This window comes from Oryza sativa, chromosome 1 (assembly GCF_034140825.1).
Source record: "Oryza sativa Japonica Group chromosome 1, ASM3414082v1".
NCBI lineage: Eukaryota > Viridiplantae > Streptophyta > Magnoliopsida > Poales > Poaceae > Oryza > Oryza sativa.
Window position 1 is genome coordinate 18,193,171 of NC_089035.1, and position 11,993 is coordinate 18,205,163.

Here is an 11,993-nt window from a genome sequence, read left to right on the forward strand (position 1 = left end):
GTCAATGGGTGGGGAGAATGGTGTTGGCCGGTAGGAAAATCCACCGCCTACCACCCTTCCTTCTCCTCTCCTCTTCTCTTCTTCCTTCTCCTCTCCTCTTCTCCTCTCTTCTCCTCTCTTCTTCCATCCACCGCCCTTCGCCCCAAATCTGTTGCTGGCCATGGAGAAGAAGGCGTCACCGATCGCTGTCATGCCATCGCCATCTCTGCCTCATCTTCATTCCATACTCCCCTCTCGATGCCATTTCCATTCCCTTTGAGTTTATTCCATTTCGTGCAGTGGTTCGATTGGAACACGGCAGCACCCACTGGAGTCTGGGAGCGAGCTCCGACGGCGGAGGAAGCGGCGGCGCCCTCCCATCCACTAGATTCAGCAGGAGGGGAGGCGGAGGCGGTAGAGGCGGGCGGTGGCAGGAGGGAAGGCGGTGGTGGCAGAGGCCGGCGATGGCGGGAGGGGAGGAGATGGCAGCGGCCTCGGATGGAGGAGGCGGCGGCAGCATGTGTTCTTGTTCTGAATTGGCAACGGCGGCGGCAAGTAATGTTTCTAACGTGTTCTTGTTCTTTTTAGCAAAAGATTGAGTTGAAGGAATTGAGTTTGTGTTCTTGTTTTGAATCAAGTTGAAGGGATAGTTCTTGTTCATGTGAATCTGGTGTGTTCTTGATAAGTCGGGGTGAAAGGGAGTTTCTCAGCTCGAGCATTGAGCTGTTTTTTTTATTCGTGAAACCTTAAATGTGTTGGTTCTAAACCGATACCAAAACCGGTTCTAACCTGAAAACCAGCATCTATTACACATATAGGTTCTAAAACCGGTACTGATGATCGAAGTCATCTGTGCCGTCTCCGTGGTGCCGATTGGGAAAGCCGGCATATAAGGAGGGTTCCCAACCAGCACCGAAGTGCTTTTGTGTAGTAGTGCAAGGCTTCAGGTAGCAAGAGCACTCGCTGTCTAAAAAAACCAACATGTGTTTGACCAGTGGGAAACCTCCTTTCTAAGTTCATGGCGATGACAGCAATAGCACTTTCATTGCAATTATCGTAAAACGTGGCTTTCTCGGGGTGTGGAGGTTGCCAATTTAGCAAACACAAACCAAAACCATATCCCCTTAATTTCCCCAATGGTTGACAGTACAGTTCACCGGGTATCCCTATGCTTCCTAGCATTCGTGGAAAACCAAATTGACCACATTCCACACACTATCAGGTTGCATAATAACGATCTTATTGCATGTCAAATCTTTAAAAGCATGGGAAAAGGCTTACACCCATGAACACTACCCCTAAATTATGGCTTCATGGCTGGGAAGAAGCCTCCACCAAGGCAAAAATATTCTCCATATGTAGCTCTTAGTAGCATCCACACTTTGCTAGCCATAATGCGGCAAGTGTGCCAACTACTTAAGAAAGTGTGGCAATGGAAAGAACCAAACACTCTCAGTTTGTCGAACTAAGTTTCCACAAGCTTAGCTGGCAAAGTAAGGCGATCAACCAAACAAACCATCAGTTCATATTTTGTTTTCTATTATACCATTAGGCGTAATGATATAGTTATATTACTGTCTTCTCATATAGGCTAGGAGAACAGACCTATATGAAAATAAATAATATGATAATATCATTTTGTCTAATGGTATAATAATAAAAATCATAAGCGGGATGGCTAGGGCGGTCCCGTGAGCAAAAAGTGAAGATAATTGCTTGGAACCACCGGGAAGCGACTACAAATCGGGCACCCGATTTATTTCTAAAAAATTAGGCGTTGTTTCACCACCTTATTATTGTTGAGAAATCTGCGCTCTGCCAATGTTGTCGGAACTGTGTTGGCGCGAACTAAGTCGACGAATACAATGGCCTAGGAGATCTGCTTAGCTCAAGTGCAGGTCCAAATGGTTGATGAGATGCGGGTGTGCTAGTTAGTTTGATTCTACAATTGACAAGATATATAAATAGCATATCAAATAGCCGATTGGCTGATAAGCCGATGGAGTAGTTCCAGCCGATGTCGATGGGGTTTTGATCAAACGGCTATATGTCTAATGTAGATAACGATATAAAGACAATCAACTGATGGTAATGTGATAAAACAATAATACAATCCAGTAGAAATCAATCGGCTAATAATGATATGAGAGCATAAACACTTATCCGAAGGTTAAAGCATACATCGACTGAAAGTCCGATGTCATTAAATCCAAATGATTAGATAAACAGTGAAACTTTTGTTGCGATCGGTTATACAATCCTTGGAAGCCAATGCAATATTGTGACATCCCGGCTCATGGCTTAATAGGATTAATCAGAAGCCGATCTCCAAAGAACTCTGAGGTTAAGCGTGCTTGGCCTGGAGCAATTTCAGGATGGGTGACCGATCGAGAAATTCTTCCCGAGTGCGCAAGTGTGTAGAAAAGACTTGTGTTAGTCTATGAGGTCAATCTATGTCCAAGAAAAGCTGCCAGATGTAAGTGGGCCTGGCCTAGGAGAGGTGAGGGCAATCTATGTCCAAGAAAAGCTGCCAGATGTAAGTGGGCCTGGCCTAGGAGAGGTGAGGGCAATCTATGTCCAAGAAAAGCTGCCAAATGTAAGTGGGCCTGGCCTAGGAGAGGCGGGAGGTCTGTGAGGGCAGTCTATCTCCAAGAAAAGCTGCCATATGTAAGTGGGTCTGACCTAGGATAGGCGGGACGTTACAGAATGGTATGTGAGGGCAGTCTATCTCCAAGAAAAGCTGCCATATGTAAGTGGGTCTGACCTAGGATAGGCGGGACGTTACAGAATGGTATCAGAGCTGACTCTCGCGGTTTCATGGGCGCTTGTCAGTCTCTCTTAAAGGAGTGAGGATGTGACATCCCGGCCCCGGGTTTAATAGGATTAATAGAATACTCATATCAACAAATTGCAACTTATTTTTTGGAAGCCAATCTCCAAAGAACTCTGAGGTTAAGCATGCTTGGCCTGTAGCAATTTCGGGATGGGTGACCAATCGGGAAATTTTTCCCAAGTGCGCACGAGTGAGGACAAAAGTGCCGATCTCCAAAGAACTCTGAGGTTAAGCATGCTTGGCCTAGAGCAATTTCGGGATGGGTGACAGATCGGGAAATTCTTCCTGAGTGCGTACGAGTGAGGATAAAGTGTGTTGGTCTGTGAGGGCAGTTCTATGTCCAAGAAAATGGATGGGTGACCAATCGGAAAATTGTTCCCGAGTGCGCACGAGTGAGGATAAAGTGTGTTGGTCTGTGAAGGCAGTCTATGTCCAAGAAAAGCTGCTAGATGTAAGTGGGCCTGGCCTAGGAAAGGCGAGACGTTACAGATGTCCAGATAACTCATCAGCACTTAGTAGATCAAACTTAACTGATGCAGCACTAAGTATAAAAGGAAACATAATATTTGACAATCAAGCCCCCTTGACTGATTTTTAGGGTGGTAGATACCTTAGTTAATCTAAACTAGCAAAGCAATTTAGCCGATACCGACATAAACCCTAAAGTGAGAATCGGTCGATATGGCTAAATTGAGATACTAAGACTAGATTAACTAAGATATATGATAAATAGGTTGGCAAATATATCAACCGAACCAGAGCGATCGAAGAGGTCGAAGCGATGCAGCCTTCAACAACACCAATGTAGCCAATACAATTGCTAGGGCTGGCGGAACATAGGACTTACCCATTCGCCGGAAATCGAAAGCCAATGTAGCCCCACGTCAGGTGCCAAGTTCTGCTGGATGATAAATAAAAACCTCGATAAAGAGTGTGGCAATGCGCTGAGAGTAGTTGTATTGATCTGTGAGATAATTTACAATGACCCCGAGTGTAGATATTTATACCCATGGGTACTTCCATTATTGAGATTGGCCTTAGAGCAAGTTTAATATTATAGCTAACTAATTGGATATTAGTGCATATTAAACTATTAAAACTAACATGTACAATAGGTTAATTATATGGTTGACTATTTTTTTTCTTTTCTCTCGTTCGCTCGTTATGATTTTAATGTAAATATATTGAAACATGTATATAGCTAACTCTTGCATGAAACAACAATCTTCACTTTTCTTTATCTATTGAGTTTGTGCATATACATTGCCATTGATCTTGTATATCGTCCTGGGATGACAACAGCCTTGGGGTGGTCGTCATCTGAGAACTCGATCTTCTGTTTGGACCACTTCATCTTGGGTGCAGCCCCCTGCCATGTCGAACAAACTTCACGCTCCACTTTCTTGTATTCTCGCTTTGAGGAGTACGCCGTGGAACCTTCGAAGATGTGCGAGACATGGAGATCGGAATCTGGGTATGCCGAGTCCGAGTCCTAAGTGGTTGCCTCAGCGGCCTTCTCGACTACACGTACTTGCTTGCCCTTCTCCAATGCCAGTTGCTTTTCCAACGACTTTTTGAAGACAAGGCAATCCTCTAGAGAATGTCTGTCCGACTTGTGTATAGGGCACCATATTCTCTTCGTGTCGTATTCTGACGCGAGGACTTCCGCTTGAGCTTTCCTTTTCCCACTCTTGCTACTTTTCTTCTTGCTTGATTAAGGTGCATCCTTGGCTGGTTTCTTCTCTCCCCCCGTCTTCAGCTTGTCGTTCTTACATCTCAGTGCGTCGTCCGCGTGAGCGCATCAATCGATGATCTCGAACAATCTTTGATTAGTTGTGATCCGCCTTGTTCCCAACTCCTAGGTAGTATAGCAATCTCTAACACCGGTTTTGAAAACGCGAATCACAGATGCGTCGATGATTTCGGGGATTGTATTTCTGCACTCATTAAAGCGCCGAACATAGTCCCTCAAAGATTTGCTCGGATTTTGTGTCAACACGTGTAGATCGTCTTCGATCGCGTGGCGCTTGTAAGTTCCTTGGAAATTAGCGACGAACTGCTGCCACAGATCTGCCCACGAAGAAATCGAGTAGGGCGGGAGGTGCATCAGCCATGAACGCGCATAACGCTTCAATGCCATCGGCAAATAATTTGCCAACGCGTTGTCGTCTGCTCCGGCAGCGTAGAGTACCGTGGAGTAGACCTGAAGGAATTCTTCTGGGTCGGTACTCCCATCGTACTTCTCTATTGCTCCCGGTCGGAATCTCTCAGGCCATCGGACATCACGTAGCGAACGGTTGAAAGCTCTACACCCGGCGCTGGGGGCGGTGGGTTGTCAGCGATCATATGTCCTTCGTGGATATCTATCTGACGATGAGGATGAAGAGGATGATGACGACGACGATGGGTCACTTGGCTCTAGTGTGCGATTCCAAGGATGACGTCCGGGTTCTCGGGAATCCTGTCGTCGTCCACCGTTGTCATCCCGGCGCCGATCTCCGTCATCGTCATCGTTATGGCGGCGTCCTCGACCTGTATCGCCCGGCATCCGTTGTTCGCGATCATCGTGCTCGTGGCAGTTGTGGCAGTTATCACGGTCTCGGTTCTCGCTCGGTTGTCCTCCTCGCTCTTCGTTCCCTCGACGTCGTGAAGAGAGACGATGTCGGGAACAATTCTCGTTGTCTTGCGCGCGTCGTGCTTCTCGGCGGCCATTCAAATGGTCACGGAGATCGCTGGTGCCGCGGGGTGGAGGAGTGGCCTGCCGAGGTGAGGCCCGCTGCTCTGGTGGTGCACCATTTGCACCGCCAGCTGGCGGTTGTTCTGGGTGTGCCACGGCAGCGGCCTCCTCGAACGCGTTGTTGAGGTTGGTCACTGATTCCGGTAGTCGTTCTGTCCACTGTGCGAGATCATCGTTCAGAACGGGATCATAAGGGGTTTCCCTCAGTATTGCGTTGATGGCCCCGATATGCTGGGCCGGTGTAACCACTTGATTCTCTGCTTCCGTGTCGGCGCGTGCAGACACGCTGGACCCGCCGATAGCAAACACCTCGCGTGGTGTGTTTGTTGATGATGAACCCTAGTCCTCGAGCGAGTGTAGGACTGGTGGCTCGTGGGGATCAATGTCGATCACCCCAACGAATCGGTCTGAGATGACCGTCGCTCCTCGTTCCTTGTTCGCATCTCTAGGAGAGATTTGTGACTGCTGGACCTTAGGAGGCGACGTCTTCATGGCTTTGAGAAGAATCTTGCAGCTTGAGAGGTTGTGATTCTTTGTCTTGTGGATAGGACAATAGACATCACGAGTTGGAGAAGTACGCTGAATCCCACGCTCTTTGCAGGCACGGATCTCAGCTTGTGCATTGAGAAAAACCCAGCAAGCCTGCAAGGTGTGTTTCCTGGTTTTGTGAATAGGATACCAGGACCTTGTTGCCTCAAAAGTTGTCCTTGTCGGCTTGTGATTCTCGTCGGAAGGACAAGATTTGGCCGCACTAGGATCCTTCTCGGGCTTGGATGTCGTCGACGTTCTGTTCTCCACTTATATGGGAGGATCCTTCGACATGGAATTGTCCGGGGTTGTAGCCACGGCGTTCTCGCTTCCGGTCATTGATAGACCAGTCCAAACCGGCACCATGGTGTAAACCAGGAAGACGATTTCGCCGACTTGAGTCCACCCAGCATTGTTGAAGTAGAAACTCCTTGGTTGAAGCCGGGGTTGACGCCATTGTCGACGAAGCTTGATGACATAGTAGTAGAACCTTGAGCACCAAAGCCCCCTACCTGGCGTGCCACTGTCGACGGTGGATACCCGTAGACCGGATATAAAGGGTATTGGGGTACGCTGGTACGAGGATCTACGTAATACGACATCAAGCAAACAAGAAACAGGGATTATACTGGTTCAGGCCCCTTGGTAGGTAATAGCCCTAATCCAGTTGATATGGAATTATATGATGAAAATCACAGATTACAAAGGGAATAGTGGAACTCGAGAATACCGACGAGATCGTAGTTGAATTGGTTCGACTAGATCACCCGGCGACTTGGCTCCCGTAGGCGCTCCGGCTTCGTAGGCTGTGGTGGTTGTCTGGCTATGAGATTCGATGCCTTAGGTCCTCTCGAGGGGTCCCTTTTATACCGTAGGTCAGGTGGTTTCTAAGTAGGACTTGGAGACATCCACTGGTGGAGAAACCATCTTTCGTCGGTCGGCCGATTTCCACAATAGTCCCGGATGCAATAAAAACCGGGGCTAAAGATGATCTTTAGTCCCGGTTCAAAAGGGTAACGGGCATATTTGATCTTTAGTCCCGGTTTGTGTTACCAACCGGGACTAAAGATCATCTTTAGTCCCGGTTCGAATGCTGTCAGGGCCTGTCAGGCCCCCCCGGGATCTTTAGTCCCGGTTGGTGCTACCAACCGGGACTAAAGATCGTAACTTTAGTCCCGGTTGGTATTACCAACCGGGACTAAAGATCCCGGTGATCTTTAGCCCACCAACCGGGACTAAAGATCGTAACTTTAGTCCCGGTTGGTATTACCAACCGGGACTAAAGATCCCGGTGATCTTTAGCCCCGGTTGGTGCTACCAACCGGGACTAAAGTCCCACCTCTATATTGTCACGCCCAGAAATTCACGAACCAGAATTTCTAAGCTGAATGTGTATTAAACCCCTGTCCAGGACCAGCCAGGGTACACAAACGACAATTGTTGACATACAGATCCACGTCTTACAAAAACATAAAGGATTACAAATGCAGCGGAAAAGGTAAAAGCGAGCTAAGCCTGAAGACTTGACTCCTGCAGCGGGCGATTCCATTCCACAGGCAACCCTTGACGGCAGCGACGAAACCAACCTCTCTGAGACGGCTCCAACTGAGAAGAACTTCAACTCTGGTGTGGGGGAAAAGAGAGCAAGACTGAGTACTACCCACTGTACTCAGCAAGTCATACCGGAAGAGGAGGTATGATGCAGGATATAACCAAAGGAAGCTAGGGGTTCTTTTGCATAAAGCAGGCATTTCAAAGCAGTAGTTGAAAGCAGTAAAACAGCTGTAGAAATTAAGCAATATTAACCAATCACTGTCCAACGCTACACCACGTTGCAACAGGCCCAACCAACCACCTGAACTACACCAGTTCATTAAGCTAAACTAGGGGTGAGACTAATCACGGTGAATCTGGTTGATCGCCCATAACCGCGGGCACGGCTATTCGAATAGTTTTACTCTGGCCAGAGGTGTACAACTGTACCCACAAGACACGATTCCACACATGTCGCCATGCCCCGAAGTATCACCATGATACTGCAAAGGGGGAAATCGTGACAAGACCCTCCACATAACCCTCCCCTAACCATCCACACCACGCTAAGGTTTCACCCCCCACCCCTCAAAAGGCAGTGGGCGGTCCCCTCTTGCGCCGCGGTGAATCCGGCAGCTGGACAACCGAACACCTCGGCCGACCCAACTCCATCACGCCCACCCTCGCCACCGGTGCCTAGGAAAGGGTCGAGCTATACTTCAGATCAAGCAGTTACCCACTCCCGCTTGTGGTAAGCACGGTAAGTCTCCCAGGGTTTCCCGTGAACCGGTCCTTAACTGCCATGGGTGCGACCAGCAAAACCATGCACTCACAGCCCGCCATTCAGAATATTTTAATTAACTGACACCCTTGCGGTGGCACCAATCTAAAGCTATGCCAATAGACAAAGTCTATGTAATAAAGTGATCCCCATTTGTGTACTAGTTGAACTAAGCATGGCTAAGCATTTCCTAAGCCAACATCTAGTCATTTTGATACCCAAGTTATCAATGGCATAGGGTAACCAATATGTGGCTGAGGAATAGGACCCATCCCACATTACATTGTAAAAGAATGCAACATTTAATAGAAATGCGGGATATTTGTAAATTGGGTACAATATGATCAAACGTATTGCATGACTTGCCTTGCTCTCGAACTGATGAGACCTCAGCAACGTCTTCGAGAAACTGCGGATCGACGAAACGGCCGAAACCTACGCGACAAACAAAGCACACAAGCAAAACATGCTATAAGACTACAGAAACAGGAAACAAAACCATTTTTAATGGATTCTTTGCATTTTTCTTGATTTACTGAGACTTGAATGGACTTAAACGGAGCTCGGATGAATTACTTATGAATTTTAGAAGATAAACTGTGTTTTTACTAATAAAGAAAAAGTCCTTAATTAATTATTGCGCAATAATACCCAGGGCTGACGTCAGCGAAGGGGGGGGGGGGGGCGGCGCCGACAGGCGGGGCCCACGGGTCAGCGGCTCAAAGGGGAGAGGAAGGGGGCGCCAGCAAGCGGGGCCCGCATGTCAGCGGCTCAAGGCGGCCGGTCCACGGGACCAAGGGTCCGGATCGGCCCAAGCCGATCGGACGGTGCAGGGAGCAGCCACCGGGCTCGGCCTCGGCTTCAAGCCGGCCGGCAAGCATGGCGAACGGCGGCGGCATGCGGTCGCCGGCGACGGCAACCGGCGGCGTGGGAGGCGGCGGCGGGCGGCGCGAAAAGCGGCGGCAGCGGCCAAAGGCGACGGCGCACGCGCGAAGGACGGCGGCGCACACGGGAGAGAGGGAAAAATGGGAGCAGAGGGGAGCCTCACCGGCGAGCACGGCGACCAGAGCGGAGGATGAAAGGCGGCGGTGACCCGGCGACGAGGAGGGGCGGACGGGCGGAGGCGACACCTATAGGAAAGGAGGAGAGGGATTAGGGGTGGAGAGGACGACCGCAACGACCAAAGTGGCCGGCTGGAGATGGATGAAAAAGGAGAGCTCACCGGCGAGCGAGGGAAACGGGGCTTCGGGGGTGATTGGCGGCAACCAAGCGGCGGCCGAGGAGCGGACGGCACCCGCGAGCGCGACGACGGCAGCTTCACGGCGCGGCAGCGGCTCTAGCGGCGGTGGCGCGTGGCCGAAGACGGCGGTAGGCGGCGGCGCAAGGGGCGAGCGGCGCGGCGACGATAGGAAGCACGGGAGGGCGCGGCGAGTACGAACAACGAGAGAGGGGGACGTGGGGAGTGATTTATAGGTGCGGGAGGGGGCGGACGTGGCCGGGGAGGTGGCCGATTTGGCCGGCGACGTGGGGGTGGAGAGAGAGAGAATGGGGGGATTCAAATTCGAATCCCGCCCCTTGCGAGCGCGCGCGAGGGCCGAGAGATGCGGGGGAGAGGACGGCGACGTGGGGAGGACGCGGGAGCGGCGCGGCGTGGGCGCAGGAGGAGCGAAGAAGGCGGCGGCGCGGACGGTTTAGGCGGCGGTTGCCGTCGTGGGGCGGGCGGCTGGAGGAAGGGGAAGACCTGACAGATGGGCCCCACCTGTCAGCGTCCCGGAGAGAGGGGAGGGAGGGAGGACTTCGGGGAGGGGAAAGGGGAATGGGCCGGCCCAGAGGAAGGAGGCCGAGCGCGGGAAGAGAGATGGGCCGACGACCCATCTAGAGAAAAAGGAAGGAAAAGAAAAAGAAAAAGAAGAAAGGATTTTTCCTGGGATTTAAAATTGCACTTTGGTGATTTTTAATTGGTTAAAATTATTTCCAAGGCTCTGAAAATTCCACTAAAAATCTTGTTAATGCATTGGAGCATGGGGAACTCAAGAAAAATTCCACCACGCTATTTCCGATTATTAATTGCATTTATTAACTAGGGATTTAGCTCTAGGTTAATTAAGATAATTTCTTCGGGCAATTTATTTAACCAATTTTTAAAGCAAGAAAAAGGGGAAACTTCTGGGCGTGACAAACCTACCCCCCTTAAACGGAATCTCGACCTCGAGATTCGGAAGAGCTGGCGAAGAGGTGCGGGTGGGTGGCCTTCAACTCATCTTCTCTTTCCCAAGTGGCCTCTTCTTCTGAGTGATGACTCCACTGAACTTTGCAGAATCTGATTACTTTGTTTCTGGTCTTTCTCTCGCTGGTTTCGAGGATACGAGTCGGCTTCTCCACATACGTCAGATCTTCCTGAATTTCGATGTGATCCGGACTTGCCTGTTCCTCAGGAACTCTCAAACATTTCTTCAACTGAGAGACGTGGAACACGTTGTGGATGCCAAGCATGTTGGAGGGAAGCTCAAGCTGGTAAGCAACTTCACCTCTACGTTCCAAGATCCTGTATGGTCCCACAAAGCGTGGTGCCAACTTTCCTTTGGTTTGGAAGCGATGTACTCCCCTGAGCGGAGTGACACGGAGATACACATAATCCCTTGTTTCGAAAGCGAGCTCCCTTCGGCGGTTGTCTGCATAGCTTTTCTGCCGAGATTGCGCAATTCTCAATCTTTCCCTGACAGCTCTGACTTTCTCTTCTGCCTCATTTAAAACTTCTGTACCAAACAATTGGCGTTCCCCTGTCTGATCCCAGAAGAGCGGAGTACGACACCTTCGTCCATACAGTGCTTCAAACGGTGCCATCTGCAGACTAGCTTGGTAACTGTTGTTGTACGAGAACTCAGCATACGGCAAGCTTTTGTCCCATGCTCCACCAAAGTCAAGCGCACAGGCTCTCAACATATCCTCTAGTATTTGATTGACTCGCTCGGTCTGGCCATCTGTTTGTGGATGGTAAGCAGTGCTGAAATTCAACCGGGTTCCCAATTCTTCTTGTAATTTCTGCCAGAACTTTGAAGTGAATTGGCTTCCTCGATCAGACACGATCTTCTTAGGTACACCATGTAAACACATAATTCTTGCCAGATAGAGTTCTGCTAATTTCTTCCCTGAGTAGGTAGTGTGCACCGGAATGAAGTGAGCCACTTTGGTGAGTCGGTCAACGACTACCCAAATAGAATCATGCCCCAATGACGTCCTGGGCAAACCGGTGATGAAATCCATTCCGATTTCTTCCCACTTCCATTCTAGAATCTGAAGTGGCTGTAGCAAACCTGCTGGCCTTTGGTGTTCTGCCTTTACTCGTTGACAGACGTCACAGAGTGCTACGAATTCAGCTATTTCCCTTCTCATGCTGATCCACCAAAACTTCTCTTTGAGGTCTTGGTACATCTTAGTACTACCGGGATGAATGGAATATTGAGTTTGATGAGCCTCGGTTAGTATCAGGTCTTTTAATTCCTTGTTTTCGGGTACACACAATCTTTCTCCCATCCAGATTGTTCCTTGTTCATCCTCAACAAAACCTCGGGCTTTTCCAACTCTCATGTTCTTTTTGAGCT